Source organism: Corylus avellana, chromosome 6 (assembly GCF_965113065.1).
Source record: "Corylus avellana chromosome 6, dhCorAvel1.hap1.2, whole genome shotgun sequence".
In the NCBI taxonomy this organism is placed as follows: Eukaryota; Viridiplantae; Streptophyta; class Magnoliopsida; order Fagales; family Betulaceae; genus Corylus; species Corylus avellana.
Window position 1 is genome coordinate 21,505,303 of NC_142495.1, and position 11,319 is coordinate 21,516,621.

At 34.8% G+C, this 11,319-nt stretch overlaps 1 pseudogene across 1 annotated transcript; it reads right to left on the minus strand.

Moving 5' to 3' along the window:
- Positions 1-646: 646 nt before the first annotated feature.
- Positions 647-11,260, minus strand: LOC132186782 (formamidopyrimidine-DNA glycosylase-like; annotated as a pseudogene). Its single transcript, XR_015912627.1, has 10 exons — positions 10,970-11,260; positions 9,141-9,192; positions 7,415-7,472; positions 6,600-6,668; positions 6,360-6,491; positions 4,638-4,688; positions 3,467-3,544; positions 3,128-3,227; positions 1,303-1,337; positions 647-1,219 (listed from the first exon to the last, which is right to left on the minus strand). The product of XR_015912627.1 is annotated as a formamidopyrimidine-DNA glycosylase-like (transcript).
- Positions 11,261-11,319: the final 59 nt, after the last annotated feature.

Sequence of the window (11,319 nt, forward strand, 5' to 3'; positions counted from 1 at the left end):
GATAAGCAAAAAAACAAATAGGTCTCCAACGTTAGAAAAGGACAGTATCCGTTAATGTGTCACATCAACACCAATTATATTGTGACACATGTCACTTACAATAAAAAAATATTAATAATAATATTAATTTTTTTTTTTTTTAAAAAAAAAACAAATACAAAACAATCTGTCTTCTGTAAATCCAGGAAGATTCTTGATTTCAATGAATTACATTCGGATTAAATTTGACTTGTTCACAAATGGAAGGCCAAACACTTTCTTAGGTACAATTGTATGAAGTAAAGCCATGATACCAAGCACCATATAAAATGCAGTGCATAAATGATAGAAGTCATGCGCATGACTAGAGAGGAAGCGACACAATTAGAATTGATCTGTTTCCATGGCAAAAAGGTTAGCCTACTATCACAGAGCTAAATAATATGTTAAAGCGAAGTTGTTCACAAACTACTCAATTAACTTCTTCATTCATTTTTTTCTTTTCTTTTCTTTTTTATTGTAAATTCATACTAATTATTAATTATTTAGTTATTGTTAAGATTTATTATTTGAATAATTAAATAAATTAACTCGAATCTTAAGCACTCTAAACTCGAGTTTATATGCTTATCTTATAGTATGTATATATATTTATTACACACAATAATAAATCTTAACAATGTTCTCATTACAAAATAATAAATAATATTATACAAATAAGCGAATAACAAAAAAAAGTCATACGAGCCAATCCGAGTATATACAAATTCGGCTTGTTTAATAAACGAGTATAAATTTTTGTTCAAGCTCGATTCGTTTAATAAATGAACCAATCCCGAGCCGAGTTCAAGATTGTTCATGAGTGGCTCTGTTCATTTACATCCCTACTTATCTGTCTTAGCTCTTTCATTAGTAGTTGCTTTCTCCATTTTCTTATTTTTGAACTTCATCATTATCACCATCAGCAGCAGCAGCACCACCGCCAATATTATCAACAACACTATTACTCAAATTTTCTTTTCATAGGAGGCTGTTTACCTTGACCTCCAGTGTTAGATCCCTTCTTCAGTTCATCACTTTCAATAATTTCCTCTTCCTTGTTTGCTGGTTCATCAATTTCATCATCATTGTCATCGTTCCATGAACTTTTTCCCTTTGAAGTTCTCCTTTCAGGTTCACCCACTGGTTTTGCAGATTGGTTTTCACTTAGCTTTTGCAACTCTGGTACATATGCTGTTGTCTGAGACCCAAAAATAATTCTCATCACATGAACTACAAATTAAAGCTATAACTATTAAAGGGTGCCGTTTGAGAATGACATACCCTGCCACCAGCAATGATGAAATCAATTTCCTTCCCTGCCATTACATGGAATTTCATAAATATTTGTAACTCATGATTTCTATAAAAACAAATAGGACAAAACGTACTCAAGAAATAAAATAAGAAAATGAACATTTATTTCTTGGTCACAAATAAACCTAATATCTATGATCTAACATAAAGCCTATTAGAAGAATGATATTCAACACTAGCATGTTAAAAGGTTAATATATCATTATTTGCAAAGAAAAGTCTGAATCTTTACATGAGATACTGTGTTGGACTACCTAGTTTCTCTAAATTTGGAAAAGGTAGGTGTAAGAATAGAAGTAAAGTTATAATATTATTACATCATAATATATCTGATATAAATTAAACACTACGCAAAGTTCATGTTTCATCCTAATCAATACCATTTAATTTCAAACATGTATACATGGACCTCAAATGAGCACATACGCTAGCATTCTAGGCTTAGAATCAAATCTTCAATCCATATGCTAAGGGACAACCAAGACGGTGAAGTAGGGAGTTATAATCATAGATAATCCAGGTAAAAAGGAAAAGAAAAAGAAAGAAAGAAACCCCTTTCCACACTTAATTGGAGAGAGAGAGAGAGAGAGATAAACAAAAAGGGGTAACATATTTGTTACCAAACACTAGTCTAAAATACAGTGACTAAGGAAATCTTCAATCACATAGCTTCGCTGTCTTCTATAGTAAGAATTTTTTATGACCCTTTATCGTGTTATGTCATGACAGTGGCGTACCTTTTTTCGCTTTGTATTTAATGTCTAATATGTAAGTCATTTTTTGCATCGGCTTCAAATTGTAAATCTAAATAATCGACAGTAGCTAACTCCTTTATTGAGTGAAAAGTTACACACACCCAGTGGGACTTGAACTCGTGACCTCACCCTACACCTTGAACTCATTTGAGCTAAAGCTCATTGGTACCATTGCCCTTTAACTTATAGAACAAGGAAGCAAATTTCGCACATGAGAGAAAAACATTTACTCTTCTTCCCTTATTTTTATTGAAAGATTACTCAACAATTTTGACTCTTTTGTCAGCATGACGCTAAATAACTACAATCAAATTCAAGCCCTATTGACATGACAAGACAACAGTATTATAGGATCCAAAAATGGAACCTTTTCACTGCTGTGCATCCCAAGAGCTTCCATAGTTTTCACAACTGAAGTCTTCAATTTTCAATTCTGCAATTTCAGTGCTACTTTCTCACGCAGTGGAATATCCATTACCTAGTATAAAAAAATGTCACTACATATATCAAACCGTAAACATAACTGCACCCAAGTACTTCATATGCAATTTCCTTTATGAAAAGAAATGAAGCAGAAAACAAAGTTATTGCATTGATTATAATCTGGATCCTTCAAGTTTGACATTAGTCTCAAGATATCATCAAACTGACTAGGAATCCACAAGAGCAGCAGATGAGATATGATAGTAATAGAACCTAGAGGACCACTGGCTCAAAATGAATAGCACAAAACATTCAGAAGGAGAATCATGATCATAATCTTGCAGTTCAAAGTGCAAACTAATTAGTGACATCAATGAAAAACTATCTTGACCATATGAAAAAAGATCCAAGGCACATGCTAAATGTGCTAGCTTAGTTTCTAAGGTTTGATTATATTATTAGTTAATGATGAAAGAAAAGTTCTCATAATTAGAAGTAATCAATGATTTTTATTTGAAGATAACCAGACAAGAAATATTACAGAGGTATTGAATACCATCCAAACAAATTTCTGAAGTTATATATGAGATATCACAAAAGATCAGGAGTCAAACCATCAACAAAAGCCTTAGGTTTCTTTTCGCGGGAATGAAATATCCAATTTTTAGGAAACTGACTACTATCTGCCCCAACTTCAATTGCTTTCTCAATGACCTGTAAAATCAATTATTTTGTCAAAATGATCACATATAACATAAGTATCTTACAATTAACTTTCTAGGCCTTTTGCCCCATCAAAAATGAAATAACCACTCGAGGAAACCAACTGCATTCAGCATCAACTCTAACTGCATATTGAATAACCTACACGTATTGTCCTCTATATATTCCATGAAGAATGCATGCTCCACAAAACAAAGGTTTTTAAATTGCACGAAAATACGATCACCCACCTCTTTTATGCACTTGCCTAAGTTTGCACAGTTTTTCTTGGACAGCCTGTTAGCAATATGCAGTGGATGAATTCTTGCCTGTGAGGAATTAAATTAGTCATTGAAGTCCAAAAATTGAATTGTAGAGGAGAGTATTCATTTAATATTTTTGAAACTTCATCTACAATTGATTATACATTTCTGAGAGTATTCATATTGGGATAGCAAACATAGCCAAAAGCAAACATAGCCAAGCGCAGCCATCCCAGTCAATTTTCCCTTCATCAAGGTTGAAGAAAAATTTCCAGAAGTACCCCTTGTTGAAGAGGATGTTGCCGAATGCTCCTTCAGAACCTCCACATAACACCTATACCCAACCACCTCTTCCGGCAGTTTCAAGGCTTGCAACAACACCCTACCAAACGATGCGAAAAATGGCCACCTCTTTGAATCCCAACTGGCTGAGGTCTACTCCCACCATTGTGACTCTCATGGAGAAGATACAGCACTGAGTGCAACTCAAGGGAGAAGGAACTCCACCCCTTTCCACCTCTTCCTTCTGGCACAACGATAAAGCCCTTCCAACCACCCCCACCGTACTCTGCCACAGCCAGATAATACCCATGCTTATTAGAGCGCAATCCTCGCCTGTGACCCCAACTTTGGAGGTTCCTGTGAAGTCCTTCATCCCCTCCTCTTGAATCATGGCCTCCACGGTGGATACCATCCAAGCAACACTAACTTTACCCAAATGAATAGAACAAACAATACCCTGACTCCTGTCAAGAATTCGTAACACTGTAGACCCACCCTCCACCACAAGCTCAAAAGCTTTAGATTCAATAAAGCATCACATCGAATTCCCCATAGGACTAACAACAATCATTAATAACCAACTAGAACCACGGTTTATGCCGACAAAGCACAACAACTGAGATGACTGACTTAATGCGCCTACACACACCATTGAGAAGCCTCTACTTTCAAGTTTTGGACTACCTTACTGCTCAAATATTTTTCTTGATCTGTCAGAATTTATCTTTTATCAGACCTGTGCAGGATTGGGATGTGGACTTGGTGACTGCGTTTTTTCATTTGTTGTTGAGTTCCAAACTAAAGTCACCAACTTTGAAGCAAAACTCTTTAATGAAAATAAAATTTAATTGATGTTAGATATATAGGCCAGACTAACTTGGTATAGCACTTCATCTGCAATCCAGTTTCCAATGCCTGCAATAAAGCTCTGCAAAGATTTACACAGTAAGAAAAATTAGCATACACAATGAAGTAATGATCATTTGAAAAAAAAACTCTTGCATGTGGAATGGAACAAGATAAGTCCTTCTAATTTTCGCAACTTCACTGCATAGTTTGTATACAAGGATCTCAAGATCATCAAGGCAAAATAATTGAGATATTTCTAATGCACTCAGATATGACAAAAAATAAATAAAGACCCTGAAAAAAAATTACAAAAGTAAACTAACAAAGAATCATTTTATGGCTACTTCCCTTGCTTATGGATTTAAGACTCTCGTCTCTCATTGACTTCTTTTTTTATTCTTTTTATTATGATTATTTCTCATGGCTTTCGAAGACTCCTTGCACAACTACTTATTTCTTTCAAATTGAACCCTTTCAATGACTAATTGATTTGACGGTAGTTCAATTAGGATACTTTTACGTGCTAATATTTCAGCTTATGCCCCTCAGATAGAGCCTCCCCAAATTTTGCCCAAAGCTGGTAGACTGGTAGTATTTCATTTTTCCACCATGAAAGTAGGTGTCTGCATCTCAACTCAACAAAGACTGAAACCAGTTAGAAAACAACATTGCTTGTCTCATTTTGTACTGATTGACCACCATTGCACACAATTAAAATAAAAAGCTTTATTCTACTTGATCTTCTACTTTGTCCTTGAATAAATCTACAAAATCCAGAATTTACTGTTGTTTTATGAAGCTTATCAACTATGATTGGCTTACCTACACCATTTTAAAGTCATCATTGAAATTGAGTCTTAGAAGTGCAAGGAGGTTCAACATAGAGAATGCTCTCACCACCTTGCAAGGCATGTTTGGAAATATGGACCGGTTAAACATAAAGATCCAAAAAAGTGATGAACATAGCTCCAAGTGCCAAGCTCACCAAGAACATCCCATTGGAATATAAAAAGCAAACACCAAAGTATGAATGCTGATCCACAAAGTGATGACTTCAAATAAAGAATGTAAAAAGATTCTGGAAACAAGCAATTTGGGGGAAAACTTTTAAGTCTTAGATCACTTTAAAACTAACTATTCTGTGGCCATTCTCTAAGTTATCAGAACCTAGAATCTATGCCATGTTTCAAATATTGGAGAGCCACAGGAAATACACAGCACAAGCAACATCAAGTACATAACAGATTCTTCCATTCTAACCAGTTTGATCCATCAAGCATAAAAGGGAATCAAATAATTAAGTTATGCATATCTGGCTATAGCAGTATATGCTATATACACAGGTGGTCTTCCAATTGTAGTCACGAATCCTTAATTCTAAACCATCTTTCTCACCATCCATATGAGCGCTCTCAGTCACCTCACATAAGTCATAACACACTATGCAAGCATTAAACTTCGCCAAAATTCTAGTAGTATGTGCCAATGTGTCCAAAAATGTAATTCAGCACGAAATATTGCTCAAATTTCACATCATATACAGATAATTTTATAGATGAAAATAGTTTTGCATACATCTAACTATATTTGGGGAAAATAGAAGAGAACACATTGCTAAATACCTAAATATGATGTTCCCAAGCAAGCATGATACAGAAATTGCATCAATTTATTTAATAACCATTATGCAGAGATTACTTAGCAGTATTATCTTAGCAACAGCAAGGGAAGCGAGCATAAAAGCTTTAACCTGATCAAGTAATAAAGCCTTAATTGTAAATTGTTTCCTCTTCTTGCTCAAGGATTCAATAAATTCATCAAGTCTCATAGGCTCCAATAGTGGGTCAGGTCCAAGCCCAGATATGGGGGGTACTGCAGCTGGCTGCATTAACAAACCATTGGAAATATAAAATGCCTGCTAAGTATAATAATAAAAATACAAAAACACCTTGGGAAATTTCAAGCACATTAGCAAGTGATATTATGATACATCTTGGAGTAAGCGGACTTTAGCAAATCGCCTCTTGTCAGCGAAAGACAGCTCCAAACCATCATCGAGCTGCACAAGAACGTTCAATGAGAATTTACAATCCTAATTAAGTATTCAAATAGATCCTAAAAGATCCTAAAGTGATAAAAGTGCCTTCTTATCACTGTTTTTTTTCTTTTCTTTTCTTTTTTCTTTTTTTGATAAGTAATTTAATCTCATTGTGAAGTGCAGAGGGGCCTTCTCATCACTTTTAGGTGTATGATATGTAAATATCAAATCAAATTAAAAGCCCAAAAAAAAAAAAAAAAAAGGCATTCCATAAATTATTACAAAATGGAGTGTAAATGCCATATGTGGGAATACAACAATGCAAAGGCCTGCCCACTCCAATACTAAGAACAAGGAGAATACAACCAGAAAGAACAAATATAATTATCTGCTCCATGAGACCTTTTGCATCTTAGCTAATTACATTGAGGTCCAGAGATCATTTACAACTAACCAATAAGGGACTTTTGAAACTTCACCATTTAAAAAAAGATGTAACAAGATTAATGAAAAACTTGAGAATAGATGAATATGCATTAAATATGTGAGTCCTTAATTTTTTATTTTTTATTTTTTTGAAAAAAGACAGTCTAGCTGGCATTAAAACAACAAACTTGTACATAAATGACCTGAACCACACTAGATCCCACGTAGAGTACAATAATTCTAAAATTGCAAGGATTATGATCCCGTATCATTAATTTATAAGTAAAACATGAGGATACAAGCGTAAACATTCCTATCCATGGAAGGAGCAAAATTCTTACTTCTATAAAATACTTTGAGTATTTGGAAGGCCATTCATCAGTGACATTAACAGCAGACCTGTGCAAACACTCTGTTATTACATTTAACAATTGTAAATCATCATCTTGGCAGAACTAATAAATTGGGACACAATAGGCGTGTTCCACTTATAGACTAAGTTTAATGCTCCTGAGAAACTCTCGTAACTCATTAAATCACATAATAACCTGTTTCACTTTTATACTTCACAAAATCAGTAGATCTTTCCTTGATCACACGAGAGTTTCCTTTCTTTTTTTGTTTTCCATTTCAGGCTTACATAGGAAGAAGTACAATGGATTTGGTATGCATGCTTCGCTATTATTTGCCATAGAAGTTTCTCTAGTTACTTAAAAGAACTTTTCCATTAAAAGCCAGTAGTATTACAAACCCACCCCAAGAAAATATTTCAAAAGAAAGATTTCTGCTTCAGCCCTGAAAAGTCGAAGGTTTAGCCTCACTTATGATTAGCACTTTGTTCCATATATGTAGTGTTTCCCAATTTAATGATTTAATTGCCCTATTGTTTTACTTCTAATCAATTGTATTGAATAATTCTTGGATATCTTTTGTGATTCAAGAATATCCTTGATGATTTAAGATTATTCAATGCAATTGATTGCTTGGTTTTCTTCGTTAAAAATTGGATTTCCCCTGTGATTTATTCTCTGGATACAATTGATGTTTTGATAAAAATTGGATATTTTCTTGTGATTTACAGATACAGTTAATGATTTAATTAAATATTGAATTTCTTTTGTGATTTGGGTTATGAATGGATACATGAGATGTTTTGATTAATTATTTGAAGCAATAGTAAAACAAACCTAAGATTTACATGTGAGAACTTTGGGAAAGATTATAGATCATAGAACTATTTTCCTATGAATTTGTGAGTGCGAATTCCGAAACCCTAGTGCTTCGTCATTAGATTACAGTTACTTTAAATTGCTTTTGCTTTTGATTTTTCATTCAAACTATAATCTCTAAAAAATTTGGAATTAGGTTAGGGTTCAATTGATTTAGATATAAATTTGTTTTCAAGAATACAATTCTCTATGGGATTGACCTCTCACTTGCAATCCATTAACTACAATCGATTCGTGCACTTGCGAGTTAATATAATTTGTACAAGTAGTTTTTGGCGACTCTAAAAATGTCACCAAAATTTAGTATTATTTTGAACATGATACTTTACAAACACTAGATTTACAAGATGGAATTTGGCATCTAAGAGACGCATGACCAGCTCTCTACACATATAACAAGCTGAAGTTTAAAAATACAAATATACAGCTATGTAGCCCCACATACATACAATTACACGATTTCTCCTTTATGGAGAAACATTGGAAAAGCCAGGGTCCTTTTCTTTCTAAAAAAAATGTACATAAATAATAAAAAATGCTATCAACTAATTTTTTTTATATTCTACATGAAATCCCTTATTCCTTTTAGTCTATTTAAATAAGTCACTAAGGTCAAAGTTAAAATAGTATAGTTTTATTCACCCAAAAAAAAGTTAAAAATAATATAGTATGACAACCATGCCATGAAGAGTTCCAATAATAAGAAATTAATGGAACTATTGCATTATATGCCTTAAATGGGGTCAATGAAAACCATCTAAGAATACTAACTAGAACAGCTTCTATATCTTAATGTTATCAGAAAAATTGAGTACAATGCATTCCAACCATGCCTCACCTCTTGTATTTTGTAACTGCAACACCCTTAATATATATAGAACCCGCCATGCCTGAAATACATAAGACCACACAGATCATGGACCTCACAATTCAATTACATGATCATATTTGTATAATCAAGGGAAACTTAGAGAAACAGGAACACGTGTAAGAATTTAATGACCCACATGACATGGCACATATGAAAAACTGTTAAGACTCATAATGTTATAACGTTATCTAATCCTAATTCTATTAAACTGTTGGTCCATTAAGAGAAGTAGTTTCCCATTGGAATCCTACTTTGATGGGAAGTGGAGTTATAGTTGACTAAGAAAACCAGTCTTCTCTCTAGCCTATAAATATATACATCATCCATCAGTTTAGTGTAACATTTTTTTTATTACGAGGAACCCCTCCAAAGCAGGGTCACTTCGTGTACTTAACCTTGTTGGATAAACCTCGAACCCATGTAAAGCGCTCCCTCTACACGGATTGGGTAATACTTCGGCTTCATCAATGGGCTGGCCCCAAGAAATTGTTTGCACCCAAGGAGATTCAAACCTTAGACATGATGGAAAGACCACCAAGACCAAAGCCCTTACCACTTGAGCCAACCTCTTGGGGTTAGTTTAGTGTAACTTAAGAGGGTCAAGTAAGAGAAACCCGTTTTCTGGTGTTTATGCTTTCAAATCAAGATTTCAAGAAGGCTTTTGTTGTAGCTTGCATGGAAAAGTTAGAGAGAAGTGGAGGCACATTACATTCACGTAGCCTCACATACTTTATTATATAGGCTGAAAAATATTACAATGACTAAAATACACATGTACTCTAAACCCTAACAAACTTTGTAACACTTCCCCTCAAGCTAGAGCATATATATCATGTAAACCTAGCAAGGAATGCCCTCACTATTGCTGGCAGTCAGGAGGACGTGCTCGAAGCGCGGTAGTTTGGAAGATGATCCCTCTATGTTCTATGTGGTGTATATGGATTGAAAGAAATGCTAGATGTTTTGAGGACTCTACTAGGACTATAGAGGAATTGATTCATCTTTTCTTCTTTACTCTTTACTCTTGGACGGCCGCTTGGCTAGCTCCTTTAGTAATTAGTTTTTCTGACTTCCTCTTTCATTTCTCTCCCTCTTAGGCGGGGTTGCGCCCCTCTGCGCTTTTGATATAACATTATTACTTATCAAAAAAAAAAAAAGGAATGCCCTCACTAGTTTGGTGAGGCTGTAAAGAATGCTCTCACAAGTTGCTATTTAGTTACAATCGAATCCAACAAATAATTGTAATTGCACTCTACTTTATATTTTTATTAAAGCAATTAATCCATCAGACAATTCTTATTCTTGACTTTTAATTCCTCCATGAAATATTCCATAGTTAAATTAAAGACCTCATAAACTGTCACTTTTAAATTCACTCCATCTTATCCTTGAGTACCCAATTTAATTTAATCACATAATTATTCAAATTCTTGTGAAATCTCATTTCACCATGGATTCTGGTATCTTCTTTAATCAGTTTATTGTGAAAATCATGATACTTAAGAGCTTGAAATTTGTTTTTGATAAGTAATTTTTCTGCGGAGTTCTGATGGGATCCGGTGCATTAGTGCTGGTATGATCGCACCCAAGAGCTTGAAATTTGTAGAATGTTATGTAGATCTATTTACCATCTGAGCTAAAATAAACCAAAGTATCGTATCAGACTTAAGTGGTTATGATTCTCTCAAAAAGCAAAAACCACGCTTTTCAATGCAACACAAACCAAACACGCCCTGTGGACTGAAAAACGAAGTTCTTCTATGTGATTATTTTAGGGTTTCTGAAGAGCACTGTACCGAATTGGAAGGAAGGGAAGGGAGGGGAATCGAGCTGGAGCCATAGGTTCCTGCCCCTGCGGTGGGCTGAAATTACGGTCTTGCCCAAGAGAGCTGCCTCGAAGTCCGAGGGCGATACTCCGTCGATCACTTTGGAGTCGTTTGCTATCACCGCCTTCTTTATCTTCTTCCCCAAGCAGTGCTCCTCCACGGCCCGCCTCGCCACCTCCACCTCCGGAAGCTCCGGCATTCTACTCCGTCGCACAGACTGCTATGGAGCTTTCGCGCGCTTATTCAGACTCAAGAGTGAGAGTGGCGCGGGCGTTTTGTGAATTTTTATTTGTGGCCCTTAAAATACTTCTGCTCGCATA